The sequence below is a fragment of the Engraulis encrasicolus genome, chromosome 14, assembly GCF_034702125.1.
Source record: "Engraulis encrasicolus isolate BLACKSEA-1 chromosome 14, IST_EnEncr_1.0, whole genome shotgun sequence".
NCBI lineage: Eukaryota > Metazoa > Chordata > Actinopteri > Clupeiformes > Engraulidae > Engraulis > Engraulis encrasicolus.
The window spans coordinates 50,651,939-50,661,829 of record NC_085870.1 but is presented as its reverse complement, the minus strand read 5'-3'; positions in this window follow the sequence as shown (position 1 = coordinate 50,661,829).

Here is a 9,891-nt window from a genome sequence, read left to right as displayed (position 1 = left end):
AGAAGCAAATTTAGCGATGGTGAATTGATAACATTAAAAAATAAACGTGGTGAAACCGGTCTTGCAGTTGACTTCTGTTTGTTTGTTTGTTTGTGTTCACAGGACTTCCTCTGGATGGTGGCAGATTGACAACCTCACATCAGTGAACATGAATCTCATAACTGATTGGAAAAATAAATAAAGTTTTGCACACAATGTGTTTGTCTGTGTACTTGAATCACTTCATAGTAGGCTAGTCTATATTGTATTAAAAATGATAGTAACTAAGTAATTGAGTGGAAATAAGAAACAAGACATTTTAAGGCCATGAAAATACGTAATTTCCATAAAATTGGGTGGAATAGGTGATAATGCATTTTACAGCCCTGATTCTATCTTATTTCCATATAACTACTTAATTGTTTACAAGGTAATTAAGCAGAAATAATACAAGGATGCTTGGTGGTCGTTTCTATGCAATAACATAGGAAGAGGAAATATTGCACATTACGGCCCTGATGTAGCCTAATTAGTATGAAACTACTTCGGCTGATACCGTTTAGTTACTGGCATACCTACCACCTAACTACTATGATGACACAGTAGCTGTTTCCATTAGCCTACTATTAACTAGAAACTACAGCATAATTGCACTGGAAACGGTATGGTTATTTTTGCTGCTATTAATGAGAAATTATAGTGTAATTGCACTGAAAACCATATGGTTATTTTGCTGTTATTACTAATAACAAGCAGTTATTACCATAAAATTAGATAGAAATTACTGAGAAATTACTATGAAATTAACACCTTATTAGCGATCCGTAAAGTAAAGTGTTACCAGTGTATCTCTGTTCTTCTAATTTCTTAACTTGTAAATATCTAGCCTGCCTATTTTGGACACCAGATAGAAATTAGCCATTGTGCTATCTGGTACATTTACATGTATATCAGTGATTCTCAAAGTTTGGTGCGGGGACCACTGGTGGTCCGTGACAGAGCTCAGGTGGTCCGCGAGGGGATTTCTAATTTTGCAAGACAAGCCAGCAGTTGGCTATATTTGTAACATTATTACAAAGCTAAACATAGCTGTAGTGTTATTTTTTTTACCACAATAAGACATGCTCGTAATGTGAATAAAAAGCAAGTGATCTGCATCAAAATGAGCAGTGTCAAATTAGCACCTGACAACTGTGAATTAAGTTGACAGGTGGTCCCTGAACATTTTTGGGGTGACAAAGTGGTCCTCGGTCTGAAAAAGTTTAAGAAACACTGATGTATATGTTGACATTTATGTGCAATGTCCTGAAAAATAAAGTAAATAGCCAGTCATCTCCAGGGCAACTCACAACAACTAGAGAACAGAACTACCATGAGTTTGTCTCCCCCTCCTGGACAGCTGGGTATGCACACTCGCACATGAATGCAGCATACACCAGTAGGCCACTCCTATCTGTAAACGGGCATATTTACATCATCTTGCAGGAAAAAAACATAAAAATGTGTCAACATATAGCCTACATAGGCCTATATGCCAATACCATGGACTGACGTGTTTCAGGTGCTCTGCACTTATGAAGTCAATGGTACATACTTAATAGGCTGAAGCCATGGCAGTCATGGGTAAGCAGTTGGGGTGTCAGACTTATAACCCAAAAGTTGGCGGTTCATCTCCCAACTCGCCAGGTGCCAGTGCTGTCCCCCCTCCTCCATGACTGAGGTACCCTGAGCACATCATTTACTATGGGGTAGATTCTGTATAGCCTCATGCACCTCGTGTTCCAGTATTGTTATTGATTCATCATCAGAATCCTCCACATGGGTCATATTGCAAACAGTTAAAAAGAGAACTGAAATGTTTTCTCCATCGTTCAGCAATATTATCTTTGTGAATAGTTTTGGTAATATACGTAGTGTATTATGTGGTCTAGAGTTGGAAATATTTGCCCGAACCCGACGGGACCCTGACAGGACCTGCCGGGTTCGGGCCGGTTCGGGGTCTAATTTCAATATTCCAAGCGGGCCCGGCTCGGGCTCGGGCTGAAAGCCGATGCGCAGGAAATATGTGATCACATGATACGCCTAACGTTCGATCTACAGGCATGCGTTAGTAGATGCAAAATGGATGTAGAAGAAGTTAAACGGAGATTAGCCCTTGGCGAATTCATGTTGGTCGAGCCAGTAAATGCGAGGTCGGAGATGTGGAAACATTTTGAGCACGTTCACAATGAGAAAAACGAGGTAGTGGGGTATGTCAAATGCAAGAAGTGCGACGTGATGTTAAAGTATGACAGCAAGACTAGGACTGGGTCCCGAAATTCGTGTCCTTAATGGAATCGAATGAAAGGCTAAGGTTCTACTTGGCATCGAAACGTGCCTTGGCTGTCGGTTCCACATTTCGGTTCCTAGATGTCCATCACGTCAGTTATCATTTCGCATTTATAACCCCAGAACGTTAACGCAGTCAGAACGGCAGTCGCTTCTGGCAAAATATCTGGCAACATTAATTGTGATCATTCGGGCTTGCAGAGACTGCTGGCAGGCTACAACCCCCTTTTAAACAGGTCGTCAAATCATCTATGGATACTAACGCTGTTACGAGAGAAACTACCATCAGCCCATCTTTAATTTGTGTAGGTTTACCGAGAAGAGTAGCCTATTTCTAGCGTTTGTAGACGGCAAAGAATTCAAACTTTGTCTTCGACACAGCCACTGCGAGCCAAGAAACAGCAAGAGGTGTGCAAACAAAGCATTCCATCATTCTCAAGCAGATGGTTACATCGGCGTATGAGGAAAGTAAAAGTCGGCAACACTGTTCACTCCACCATGAATCATCAAACAGTGTTGGGGACCTTTTCCCTTTAGTGGTGGGTGCGCGCATTCTCTGACTTTTTGGATTACACCGTGAATCATTGCAAAGTTTAAATTTCATGTCAATAAAATGTAAACTCATATCAGAAGCATCAGGTGAGCTCAGTCACTTTTGGCCGCGAGAGACTTTCTTTGTGCCAGGGAACGCAGTAACGTGGATTATTGAAACTGAAGACTTGATTTCTTCTATGTGGAATTTTTTTTCCGTTTGGTAGCCTATAATTACGGACCACGCAAAGAACTCGAAACAGAGCGCGTCCAGTGCTTCACTTCGTGCGTAACAAGCTATAGCCAAGTCGCCTCCGCCCGTTCCCCAAATCCGCCCGCCTACTTATAAGTGATGATAGTTAATTATGTATCCACTGTTTAAGTCAGGAATGGATATCGACATGATACAGAGTTTGTATGCATACAATTTGAAACGGTGATGACATTTAAAACTGAGTCAAACGGCCATAAACAGCATTGTAATGAAGGGTGTCGTAACGGCAGCATGAAGGTGGAACTTTAATTTCACGACGACATTCTGGCTAAAAACTCGCCCTGGCTGCTTCCCTGTTTCGCTTTAGGACTACAAGTGTGAACGAAATAAGCAAAACAGCATGAAGGAATAACAGTAGTCTAACGGAAATACCGACGTGACCTGAAATCAAGCGGGCGGAATTGGGAGCCTTTCGCCGGTGAATTGTGCTGAAACTAGATTTTGGACATGCTGGACGTTATCTCCAAATTACGATAGAAAGGGCCACCAATGTAAGCTAATATTGCTCATTACCTCATCTACACAGTTGCCGCTATCCAAAAATATACGATAGCAGTGAAGTGAAGTGAATATACGATAGCAGTGAAGTGGGCGGAATTTGGCGACCTTACTTGTTTTAAAAGTGTTTGCAAGAACAGCATACCTGTTAGCTACAAAAAACTGCAAAATTGCCTGATTTTAAGACAAAAGTTTCAACAGGCCAAATCCTGACAGTCAACGGGACGGCAGTGACAGGTCAGACAGTACACCATGCTTTTCCATTTAACAGTCCCTGCGCGAGGCCAAAATCCCCTCACACAGGGCATGTTTTAAAAGGAGCGTGTGCAGCGTAAAAAATGAAATATGAGTTTCTCCTTGTTGTTTTGCCGCTGAAGTTGTCTGGGGCTGATGCAAAACTTCATGCTGGTTCAGTTTGTAATCAGGTAAATTCGCACGATTGTCTGTGCGATTGCCATGAACATCGACTGTATGACTATGACCTGATGCTCCGATGCAAAGATGCACACCCACGAAATGGATAGGGTTGGATTTAGATTGTAGTTCTCAATTTAAAATAAATTCCCGGGAACTTCAACTGGATAATGAGGTAGGCTCGGTGGTCGTTTGAGATTTTTAAACATTTCGTTCAGTGTTTATAAATTAGGAACCGAAAATGGCACCGTCAGGAACCGGCATTGAAACGTAGGTTCTGGAACCGGAACCGAAACCGAAAAATTCTCAGTACTCAGCCCTAAGCAAGACAACTGGTAATTCTTCCCTAACCAAGCATGTTGAGCGAAGCTGTAAACGTGCTGATCAAAGCCAAATGTCTATGACTACGTTTGTAACAGCACCAAAGGCCATACCTGCAAAAGTCAAGCAAACAGTCACCGACAAGTGTGTCAGCTTTTGCTGCAAGGACATTAGGCCTTTTAATGCCGTCAATGGAGAGGGGTTCACCGAGTTGGCCCAAGAGTTGATTTATGTTGGGGCTGTATTCGGGAGGGTGCCTGCAGGTTCCGTTATCCCCACACACAAGACGATTGCGAGCTGGTGCATTGACATGGCAGAGGAAAAGAGGGATGCATTGGTGCAGACGCTTAATCATGTGCTGCAAAATTCCACCATAGCAATGACAACAGACATGTGGACAGATGATTATCGCAAGATCAGTTACTTGACAATCACATGCCACTTCATAAACAACAAGATGGAGCTGGTGAATAAAACACTGACGACTGCGATGTTCCCTATCAAGGAGGCAAAGACAGGAGAGAATATCAGACGGGAGATACTCAGACTGCTGGTGACAAAGTTTGGCCTTCATGCATCTGCTGTCAACAAAATTGTCTGGGTAACTGATGAGGGCGTAAACATTAAACTTGCTCTGCGGCCATATCAGCGATTGGACTGCATCGACCACCTACTCAATGGGGCACCTAAGTCACGCCCTTCTACTTCCGATCCATGGGGCTAGAGCTCTCCAAATTTTGAATGAGAGTTAATGGAGTGAGTCAAGCTAAATCCTCATCCCGTTTGGCATGTGCTCCGGATTTCACATATGATGACAGTGAATTTGAAAGGTTTGGATTTGCGTCGTAAGACCACTCATTTTCGACACGCAAGAAACGTTATTTTAGCTTTTGTGCAAAACTGTGTTAGAGACTACACGTGCGCCTCGCATATCTGACGTGAACCGAGGCACAGCCAACCCTACCGCTGCACTGCGGCTTAAGTGGCTGCACATCGGACATGCGACGTCTGTTGTGTAGTCCAAATAATTGTATATTTTTGCACACACACAACTCAAAAATCGCTTGCCAAGTGAAGTCAACATAGCCTAGAAATCTAGACGCCGTACAGCAAAAAGCTGTACCAGGGTCTAGGAGGGCTGGGCAGCAGTGTGGGCGGGATAAACGGTTGCTTCAGCACTCAACGCCACGCAATTGGATGGCAAACAACCAATCCCCACACACTTCTGTGTAACGTCACAGCTGTCTTGTGAAGCGGCAACTCCGAGGCGTCGTAGCAGTGAATGCGTGTGATCACCACAGCCACAAACAAGTTTCCCAATAAATCGTGTTTTCACTTACATAGTTCAAAAATGCCTCGTTTTCAACCACACAGCCCTCCTTGGTCAACCAGCGAAATGTTGAGCAATTTGGGGCTTGTTAAATGGTCATATTTATGATTGTTGTCAACATGGCATGTTCGGTGTTAGCTAGCTAGCTGTATACCCAGCCGGCCGGGGAGCGTCCTGCGTTGGGAGCGACAATCAGGGAATCTGCGTGTGATGACCACAGCCACAGAAGTGTCCTAATAAATCGTGTTTTCACTTATACAGTTCAAAAATGCCTCGTTTTCAACCACATGGCCCTCCTTGATCAACCAGCGAAATGTTGAGCCATTTTGGGCTTGTTAAATGGTTATATTTATGATTGTTGTCAACATGGCATGTTCGGTGTTAGCTAGCTAGCTGTATACCCATAACTAATACACGGATACCAAGCTCTGTGTAATTGACGACAGATTTATTTGGCTAGCCGCTAGCTCGGTAGACTAGGTGTCATTCCCATCTATTTAGTAAGCGACTTACAGACTTCCAAAGCTCCCAAATGTCTCGTTTTTAATGACATGGATCTTACTAGAATTTGGGGCAGGCATATAATACAAGGCTGTTATTGACGACAGGTTAGCTAGCCACTAGCTTGGTAGACTATGTAATTCCCATCTATTTAGTAAGCTACTCAAAGACTTTCAAAGCTCCCAAATGTCTCGTTTTTAATGGCATGTGATTGTGTCTTATTAGAAATTGGGGCAGCAATTTCATTCTACACCTAGTGGTCTGATAATAGTGTGTGATCTGGTTCTGTAAAATGCTCAACTTAGCTTACCAAGCTAGTTTAAAACATCGAATGATCAAATGGTAATGTGTTGTGATCTATTTGTGTCCGATAAGTTCATGGTGTTACATCAATCCATGTCAGACACGAAATGTATTATCATCCAGGCTTTTTAAATTAAGTGAACACTTTCGTGCTGTACGTAGCACGGACGGACACCATGCTTCTTCTTAGAAAGTTTCCTGTTTACTAAGTAGCCCGGCCCCCCTCGCGATCTGATTGGCCCTGTCATCGGATAACTTTCAGCCTCGCAAAACGACCGGGGTCCGCTAGACTGCCCCCGGGAGCAAATTCAATTTGCGGTCGCTAGGGGCGTCTAGATTTCTAGGCTAAAGTCAACAAGCACACCATTGGTTGTTATTAATTCTGAGGCACAGCATATGTGTGATCGAGCGGGGAATGCGAGGCGGATCGGAAAATAGCTTTGATCAGTCCATTACAGCCCAGTCAAAAGTTTTTGCGTTGCCAGCCCCATAAGCCGCCCGGAAGGGGTGGAGACTTAGGTGCCCCATACAGTTCTTCGTCATGGTCTTGACATCACTGCGCTGTCAAACCCCGACAGCGCTCCCGACATAGCAGGCACTATTACTGCTGCTAAAGCATTGGTTAGGTACATCAAACAGTCAGGCTTGGCTCCACAATTGACAATGACGTTGCTACAAATGGGTGATACTCGTTTCAGCACGGTGTACCTCACCCTAACATCTATCCGAGCCATGTATCAGGAGCTCCTCGAGAATTGGACACACTGGGCTTTTTGATAGACTTTTAAAGGCCATTCTATGAAGCACAGCGAGAGCTTGAGGGAGACAAATACCCGACACTAAATCGTGTGTGCCTCTGGGTCGAAAAAATTAAGCGCCACTGTCAACCAAATGCCCTTGACTCCCCACAGCAAGCTGTCGTGCGTAAAAGACACGAAGACTGGCTGGCACGGAAAGTGATCATACAGGACCTGCAACGTTCCTCTGGCCAAAATTCAATCAGATGAGAATGATGACACCCACAGAAAGGAATGCCCTGTATGCACATGTCTGCACTCTTCTACGTGCCACTGCTGAAGACCCAGATGTGGAACTACCCCAGGTCGAAGCCCCCCTTCCAGAAAAAAGAGCACACTTTTCCGAATGGGAAAATGTACAGCAACCTGGTGCAGCAACCAAAGTGACCAATATCGCGATGATGTTGCCATTTGTTTGTGTGTGTGTGCACGCATGTGTGTTAGTGAGTTTGAATGGTGGCAGGCCATGCAGCTAATGACAGAGTGGGAAACATGACAACAGCTGACCCAATCACAGTCGGCAGATAGTCAGATACTGACATAGAGGAGGGAAGGAAAGAGAGAGAGAGAGAGAGAGAGAGAGAGCAAGTAAGCTAAATACTACAATTTATACGGTATACAGTAGGGTTTAATAGCCTATTTTTCCCGAAAATGGCATGAATTAAATCCCGGGATCGGACGACCCATTTCCCGGGAAATCCCGGGTTTTTTTTCCTCCCATTTTTTTTGATCTAGTCATTCAGAGGCTATAATTCAACTGTTCCTCCCAAACTGGCATAGCCTATGCGATGTCATCTCAATAGTGGAGTTCCGTGCATGCGATTTCATCTGGGTCAGTCAGAAATGGCAGTTTGCTTTAGCGCCGGGAAGAGTGTTTTTTCAAACAAGAAAACTGGTTCATCATAGGCAGGTATGCATGGCTAAACTGACTTTACTGTTTGCCCAAGTGCTATCGTTTTCCTCTCGTAATAGCACCGGGCGTCACTACAGTTAGGTGACCTCGCGCGCATAAACCCATTAAAATATAGGCATAGACTTCAGTGTCTTTCAGAGCAATATGAACCAATCAGCTCGGCTTTGCTATTAAACAAAATACTTTCCTGATGTCTACTTAACTAAAATAAGCTGCATTTTGTCTAATATTTGGAGACATCGCCTTGCCCTTTCTACAGAGCGATTTTGGGAAGCGCCTCTCTCTCTCGTTCTCTCTCTCTCGCTCACACACACACACAAGCGACGCTTGCACTCTTCGCAAGACATATGTCACTTGACTCATCTTGTTGGATAGACCAGCCAAACTTGCAAGCTAGATAGCCAATAGTTTCGATTGTGCTGCTTGGAGAGGAGGCAAAATTGGTACAATTTAGGCTGCATGAAAGCATACACGTTAACTTTCACGTTGTGCGATGGATGGAGACAAGTTTGGAATCGCTCCCTCTCTCGCTCACACACACACGTGCGCGACGTAATTCGCTGCACTCTTCGCAAGACCTTAATGTCACTTGTAAGCTAGATAGCCAATAGTTTCGATTGTGCTGCTTGGACTGGATGTATTTAAACTGTTAAAATTTAGGCTGCATTAAAGCATCCACACGTTTCAACTTTCACGTTGTGCGATGGGTGGAGACAAGTTGGGAATCGCTATAAATTAGAGTTTTTTTTAAACATGGGCTGGCAAGATGTAAATGACCTGCACTGCTTGAAAAAGACAATCGACTATGTGCCTCAGGCATCTTAAATACTAAAAACTAATAGGCGGATGGCGGGCGGATTCGGTTTTGGAAATTGGAGAAAAAACATTAGGGCGGGTGGATTAGAAATTCTGAGAAGCGGTTGCGGATGAAATAATACCTCAACCGCGCACCAGACATTGCTGAAATGGGCCTGTACTGCTGCTGCTTAAGTGAGCCTGAAGTGTTACCGCTGCTAGATGGCACTGTTGCTTACTGTTGCTAGGACAACAAATAGACACGCACTTATTTTTTTCCCGGTTTCCCGTCATGGCTTTCCCGGGAAACGGGAAATTGTTTTGATCAGATTTCCCGGGAATCCCGGGTCCCGGGATTAAACCCTAGTATACAGTACATGCTTTATATTGTAACTATAATAATGACTAAATAATAATAAATTGCACATGCAATTTGAGGCGTGATGACCCCTGTCCCACCTGACAAGTAACAGGTTTCTACTCACTGAGTATGACCATGATGGAAAGCCCTTCTATCTGTCCAGTGGCATGGCTCTACAATGAACATGGTGATACCAGGAGGCTACAGGCTCTATGATAATGCCATGAACCGCAGCACCATCAGGGGCTTCCTGATCTTCCCACTCTGAACGCCTGAATCACCATGACCACTCACCACTCATTTTGGAGATCAGTTGATTGAGAAATGATCAGTGGACTGCCCTGGTTTCCCTATGTGCACCAATGAAGGCTGAGTCAGCAGTGTAGGGCAGTGTTTCCCAACCTTTTTTGTCTTGTGTACCCCCTAAGCCTTTTCGTTGTGCCATGAGTACCCCCTAACTCATGTTTTACGTACCTTTTTTATTCCAGTGTAACTATGGTCCATGCATTTGTTAAAATTCCAAGTACCCCCTGCAGTGTGCTCGCG